Genomic DNA, 6,989 nt, shown 5'->3' on the forward strand with positions numbered 1-6,989 from the left:
GCTCTAATAGTCTATGAGTCTCTGCTCTGTCAAGAGGACTGGTTGCATCTGTTACTGATGACGTCTAGGACAATGATGGGTGACAGAGGGGCTCACACAAAGAAAATGAAACTTGAGTAGTGGCTGTAGAAGCTCCTTTCCAGGCATCACCCATTATCGTGTTACTCGGGTTCTATTTGCTAATTTATCTCAGTGAGAGCTGAATGGAGACCTAGGGGAAGGTCCCGATGTCCCTGCATGCTGCGTTAGGAACAGTTCCTGGTTGTCCCTGAGAGGCCCCTGGAAAGGCTCCCTGCGGCAGCACCTGGGGAGGGAGGCTGACAGCAGCGCTGTGCGTCTTAGAGCGGACGTTGTTTCTCCCGTTGGCGTCCGACACAATCGGGCGAGTGTGCGCTGGCCCGGCCGGCCTCCAGCTGCGGCTGTGTCCAGCTCTCCTGGAAGTGTGCCTGCAGCTCGAGAAGGGGCGATCTGTTTCCGTGGGAGGCATTCCCAGCTCCTGTTGACAGGTTTGTAGCTCCCTCATGGAAAGGTCTGCTTTCCAGAGCTGGCCGAGGACTGAGCCAAGAAACGGTTATCTCAGGACCCCAGCATGTGGCTTGGGCCTGGCACACAGTAGGGGTGTTGCATATCAGCTGATGGCAACTTGAGGTCTGTTGGGTCATTTCTTAAAATTGCTTCGGGGCTCGAATGGAATCCCAGAATCAATTTTGGGTAGCTCTGTGGCTCCCTGGTGCAGTCAGGAGGGGCAATTAGATAAGACTGCTGCTCTCCAAGCTTCCGTCTAATAGAAGAGACGTAGAGTAGATTACTTTGTGCTGGGAGATCTCTGTGTGCTATGCTAGATGGCTTCACATCTATGATGCTGTATTACGTTCACGACAGGATTGCTAGTAAGAGTTGTTTCTAATTTCCAGATGAAAGATATAGGGCCCAGAAAATAAATATCCTGGCCAAGGTCACAGAAGAGGTGGGTGATACAGTCAAGATACTAAATTTATTCTCATTGGCTGAGTACTTACCATGTGGCTAATATACTCATTTGTGATGGGTTTCTATTTCTAATTACTCTATTTACCTAGTTATTCTAATTATCCTATCTATTCCATCTGATATATCTACCTAATTATTCTAATCCTTAGAATTATGCCTTTAAATAGGTATTATTGTCACCATTTTACAGATGAGAAAGCCAAGACTTCACGGGGGTAAATTAACTTGCCCACTGTCACATGGCTGGAAAATGGCTAGACTTAGGCTGTACCCCAAGAGATGTTTGGATGAATGAATGACATCAAAGCCTGTTCTCCACCATGTTCCTCTGAGAGTGGATTTGGGGGTGGTCTGGAAGAACCTGCTCCCAGTGAGGAGTCACAGTGTCTGAATTTTCATCATTCCTAATCTTTAGGATTCTCCCCTCCTTGCCCCCCAATCCCAAGTGATTGATTTTCTCTGAGAGTGTGGATATTCCTGGATAAGTGAGCCACTAGATAAATCACGTGACATTTACATGATGAGACACTTGTTGAGGCTTTGATATTACTGCAAGTCCAGACTGTGAGACTAGCTCACCATGTAGACTTTCCTTGGGACAGAGGCACCTTGAGGAGTGTGAAAACCACTGGGACTTGGACAGCAGGTGGGGCATCTCACCAGGGGAGAACTCCAGAAAGAAAGTGTCATACAGGGTGAGGAAGAGAACCTTTGCTACATTAGGCTGACGTCTTAGGCAACATTCAGCTAAATTGAGGACATTCAGCTAATTGAGGACATTGCTACATTAGGCTGACGTCACTAGGCAACATGGTCTCCATCTTGCAGATGAAGAAATGGACCCGGAGATGGTGAGTGAGTGATTCAGCTAAATTGAGGACATTCATTCATTCAGTCACTGATTCCAATGACAAAGTGATTCTGAACATCTTCTCTGTGCCACGGACTGTGCATATTCAGGAGGAGACAGAGATGAGATTCCATCTCGGACCTCAAGAAACACATAGTCAAGTGGCAGAGACACGCCAGTGGATGGATAAATCATAATGAGGCATAACACAACAGGAAAAGGACTATAATTTTGGCTGACTACTCTAATTTTCACAAACACAAGAACAGTGGGGAAGACACCCTTCCTATTTTCAGAATGACAGCTGACACGTGGTCTGCAGATAGTGAAGCATACTCGCACGTGTGTCATGCACATTGAATCCAAACCTGGTGAGGGGGTACATACTACACCGAGAAGACACATTTTGCAGATGTCACAACCTGTGAGGTTCAGTGCTGGGACTTGAGCCCAGGTGTCTCTGGTGGTTTCCAGCAACAAGCTGGGTGAGCAAGGGCTGGATTGGGACATGAAAGTCCTCACTTGCTCAGAACAACACAGGATGGATGCTGGGGCTGTAGTGTAGGGAAGGCTGGGGTGACATCATTTGAAAATGCATCCCATGAGAGGTCTGAGAGCTTCAGATCAGACCTGCAAGCAGGAGACAGAGGCAGAGGGGCTGCAAAAAGTCTTCTCAACCAGAGCAAGTGTGTGGCTTTTCAAGCCGTGTTCAGGGGCACGGGACGGAGAACAGCTGTTTCAGGGAGAGAAGGGAGCTGCAGGGACTCAGGCAGGGTCAACTCATGGCAGAGTCCTGGGGAGGCTTGGGAGGGGGAAGGGAAGAGGAAATGAACAATTATGGAGCCCTGGCTGTGTGCCAGGTGCTTTGCATACACGATCTCATTTCATTGTCACGTGAAGCTATGGCGTAGGATCACGATGTGGCTTTGGGGGTGAAGGGAAGTGGCTTGCTCTAGTCTGTCTTGTCCAGAAGCAGCAGAGGTAGGTTTTGAACTCTGGTCGTCCTGACTCCAAATACAGTTCTCTTCCCACTTCCCTAAGCCATCTTCCCGCCCCATTCCATAGGCTCCTTCCTGTGGCATTTTAGTTGTCCTGTTCCTGGTCACATCCTTTCCATGTAATGACCCAGCAAATAATACGCTCCTAACGTGTCAGCTTCAGTGTTAGGATCTTACAAGCATCTAGTGGGGTGAAGTGGAATCCATCTCGGAGGCTTGATGCAAGAGGCTCAGAAGGGAAGTGCAGAGGCGTGGCACTCGCTCTGAAGAAGAAGCATTTAATTCCAGAGAGGAATTTAATTCCAGAGGACGATCCTGATTGAAGAACATGTCTGAGCAAACTCCTGGAGCCACGGCACGCAGGGGTCGTGGGGCTCGGGGACCCGGAGTGCAGGCCCCGTGCGCTGATGGCGGGAGGTGAGGCCAGAATGGGCAATTGGGGTCGAATAGGAGGCCCACGGGCACCTGCATGTGAAAAGGTTTCTTGGAGAGTTTTAGGGAGAAAAGCAAAACCAAACGATGAGGAAAATCCTTGTCCTGTTGTTGTGGTGGGAGGGGGCTCTGCAGGGATAGAGTCTGGAACTCGCCGTATTCCCTAAGCACTGGGGGCATGCTTTCCAGGGCAGTGGCTGGAGCTGCGCGTCTGGGGCATCTCAGGGAGCTGCAGTCAGGACAGAGCCCGTCTCAGACGCCAGCTCTGACTGGTCTGGGCCGTGCAGGGCTGCCGGGCTGAGAGGCCTGGCCGGTGGCCTGCCCAGGTGATGCCAAGTGAGACTTAGATCCTGTTTCCATTTGCGCCTCGCCAGGCCTCTGCTCAGCGGTGGCATAGTCATCCATCACTGAGATCAGCTATTATTATTATTATTATCATAGGAATAATATTTTTGGAAGATTAAGTCACTGTATTTTCACCCTTGGTAATCCCTGGACCGCAGACATCCACGGCCCCATGGCCAGCTCAGACCCAGGGTCTCCCCATGGTGGAGAGACTGTGCCAGCCTCAGTAAAGGGGGAGGCTTCGAGCCCTGGGGAAGTGGGAGAACACGCTGTAGTGGAAGCTCCTTCCCGAGGGCAGGAAGAAGCTGGAAGTCTACCCTTTCAGGTCTAGAGGCACTTGGGAAGGAACAGAGATCGGGGAGCAAACAGGTGGGTGATCCTCTTTCCTGACCTCCCACTTTGGGCCAAGGTTGTGAAGCTTGGGGGTGATATAAGAGATGACTGCCTTCAGAGACGCGTTGCTGTGCTCCTGGTTTGGAACCTTTGAGGAGGCTGTGGCACAGGGTGGCCACGTGCTGACACGAGGTGGCAGCCGCAGCAGGGGAAGCTTGCAGCACAGGGTGGCTACGCACTGGCATGGGGCGAGGGCTGTGGCGTGAGGCAGACTGGATGCTCATGGGCATGCCAGTGCACACCCCTCTCTGCAGAGAGAGCCTGTGACCAGGGTGGGCAATTGTCTCTTGGTGAGCTGGGCTATGGGCTGAATTGTGGCCCCCAATTCATATGTTGAACCCCTAGCCCCCTCAGAATGTCAGTGTATTTGGAGACAGAACCTTTAAAAGGTGATCAGGTTAAAAGGAGGCCCTTAGGGTGGGACCTAATCCAATCTGACTGCTGTCCTTATAAGAAGTAGAGATTTGGACACACAGGGAGACACAGAGGAGAGGCCATGTGACAACACGAAGAGATGGAGACCACTGGAAAGCCAAGGAGAGAGGCCTCAGAAGACACCAAACTGCCCACACCTAGATGTTGGATGTGAACTGTGAGAGAACAGCTTTCTGCTGTTTATGCCACCCAGTCTGTGGTACTTTGTTATGGCAGCCCCAGAAAACTAACACAGCAGTTCCCTTGTATCCAGTAACCCACGATCAACTGAGGTTTGAGAATATTGAATGGAAAGTTCCAGAAATAAAGCATTCATGAGTTTTAAGTTGTGCCTCGTTCTGAGCAGCATGACGAAGGCTCCCAGTGTCCTGTGGACCCTCCCGTGGCCCGTGGGTGCCGCTGCGATGCTCCTGCCTGGAGTCCCTTAGGAGTCTCTCGGTGACCAGATCGACAGCTGTGCTGTCGCGCGCGTTCTGTTAACCCTTCTTTCACTTCATAATGGCCCCAAAGAGCAAGAGCAGTGAGGCTGGCAATTCGGAGATGCCAAGCAGAAGTGAAAAGGCAAAAGTTCTTGACTTGAGGAAAGAACACAAACATTCGCCGAGGTTGCTAAGATCGAGGTAAGAATGAATCTTCTATGTGTGAAACTGTGAAGTCAAAAGAAACCTGTGCACCGTGTATATAGAGTTTGGCACTCTGTGGTTTCAGGCACCCACTGGGGGTCTTGGGACGCCTCCCCCGCAGATAAGGGGCACTACTGAGCACTGGCTGGTCAACAGCCCCCAGGCCTGGCATCTGCACCTGCACTTTTGACTGGTGGCTAGAATGACCCAGCCCACCTGCTCTGCTGGTCCTCACTGGCTCAAGGGCCACCCCCTCTGGGAAGCCTTCCTTCATCTGTCCTGGAAGAATAGGGGACCCCCTTCTCTGAAACCCCCACCCCTGTGCAGGCTTCACGAGGGCGCCTGTCACCTGGTACTGCTTTTGTACATGGGTCTGACTCGGTTGGGTGCTACTCAGTAGCTCCTTAGAGGGACTAGAAAGGTGTTCTGTCCACGCCCGTGTTCCCGGAGCCTCACCCTGTGCTGCCTGAGCTTCTCAGCCCCTCACCTGCTGTGTTCGGGCTTTGCTGTGGGACCTGCCATCTTACATCGCACAACATTTACGCACTTGTTTTGTGTGTCTCTCTTCCTCCACTGGTACAAGCTGTGTGTAGCTAGGCAATTTTGTCCATGCTGTCCCTGCTGCGTCTCCAGTGCCTAGGACGGTGCCTGGGACCTTGTAGTCACGCTGTGTGTTTTTGTTAATGAATAAGTAAGTGAGGAATCATGGAGAAAATACCTCTGCCTCTGCTGAGAGCAAAGAACTCTGCTCTCCCTGAGGGAAGGTTCTGCCCTTTGGAGCTCTGTTTGTTCTCTGTCAGTGCTTTTCCTTGCCTCTGTGTCCCCTGCAGCGGGGTGGGTTTTGGCTTGGATGATGAGTGTTTCTGGAAGCTCCATGGCAATGCTGTTCAGGAAGGGTCCGCTAGCCCAACACTTAGTTTCACACCCAGCAAAATATGGTCTCCTGCTTCTCTGCCTTTGCCACGCTCCAGTTAAAGCTGCTGGCGTGCCTGTTTGCAACTTAGATTGCATCATACTCCCAAGGCCTGAGGAACTGCCCTGCAGTCAAGGGGTGGGCAGCAGGGGTTCTCCTGTGGAGTGCCAGGGATGGGACAGGCAGGGGTCCGTGTCTGCAGGTCTCAAACCCCTCAGCCAGCCACGCCTGGTGTGCAGTGCACGTGCAGCACCTGTGCCCGTGGAGGGAGGGATAGTGGGTTCAGTGCTGTCTCTCTTTCTGCTGTTTCCCTTCTAGCAGACAGGTTTCCTGCAAACCCTTTTTAGAGCTGGTATCATTCCTGCATGGGGTTAGGAGTTGACAAGGGGTCATATGGAGAACAAGCACCAAAAGGGAGGAACAGTCTCTGCTACTTGCCTCCAGCCCCCCAGTATGTTGGGGAGGCTGTCCAGCACAGAGGGGCGGGCAGGGGCACTGGAGCCAATGCCCTCAGAAGGAACCCCGCTGCCCCACTGACAAGCTGGGTGCCCTTGGGCAAGTTACTTGACTTCTCTGAGCCTCTTTCCTCATCTGTCAGAAAAGAATGATAACATCTACCTAAAGCCCAATTGTGCAGGTAAAGGGGCAGATGCATAGTAGATGCTCAGCAGATGTCAGTGTCCTCTCTTACTGGATGGACCATTGCCAGGTAGGACCTAGAGTCTTGGGGCAATGAAAATCGTGGATGAGGGGATTCACCATTGGTTTTGGTCATTGTTATCTCTCATTGTTAAATCCTTCCTTTAATAAACTGTTATGGTGCATCTCTCCCAGGCAGTCTGGCAGTCACCTTTTCTAGTAAATACCAGAAGTGGTCAGAGCCTGAGCATGAGAAATGAACGCCCAGTGCTGGATAAACATTGTACAGGAGCTTTGCTGGATGCTGAAGCTGTCAGGTCTCAAAACTTCCTACATGCTGCTGTCTCATGAGGGTTGTTTTTCTCTTGGAC

This window comes from Cynocephalus volans, chromosome 14, assembly GCF_027409185.1.
Source record: "Cynocephalus volans isolate mCynVol1 chromosome 14, mCynVol1.pri, whole genome shotgun sequence".
Classification (NCBI taxonomy): Eukaryota; Metazoa; Chordata; class Mammalia; order Dermoptera; family Cynocephalidae; genus Cynocephalus; species Cynocephalus volans.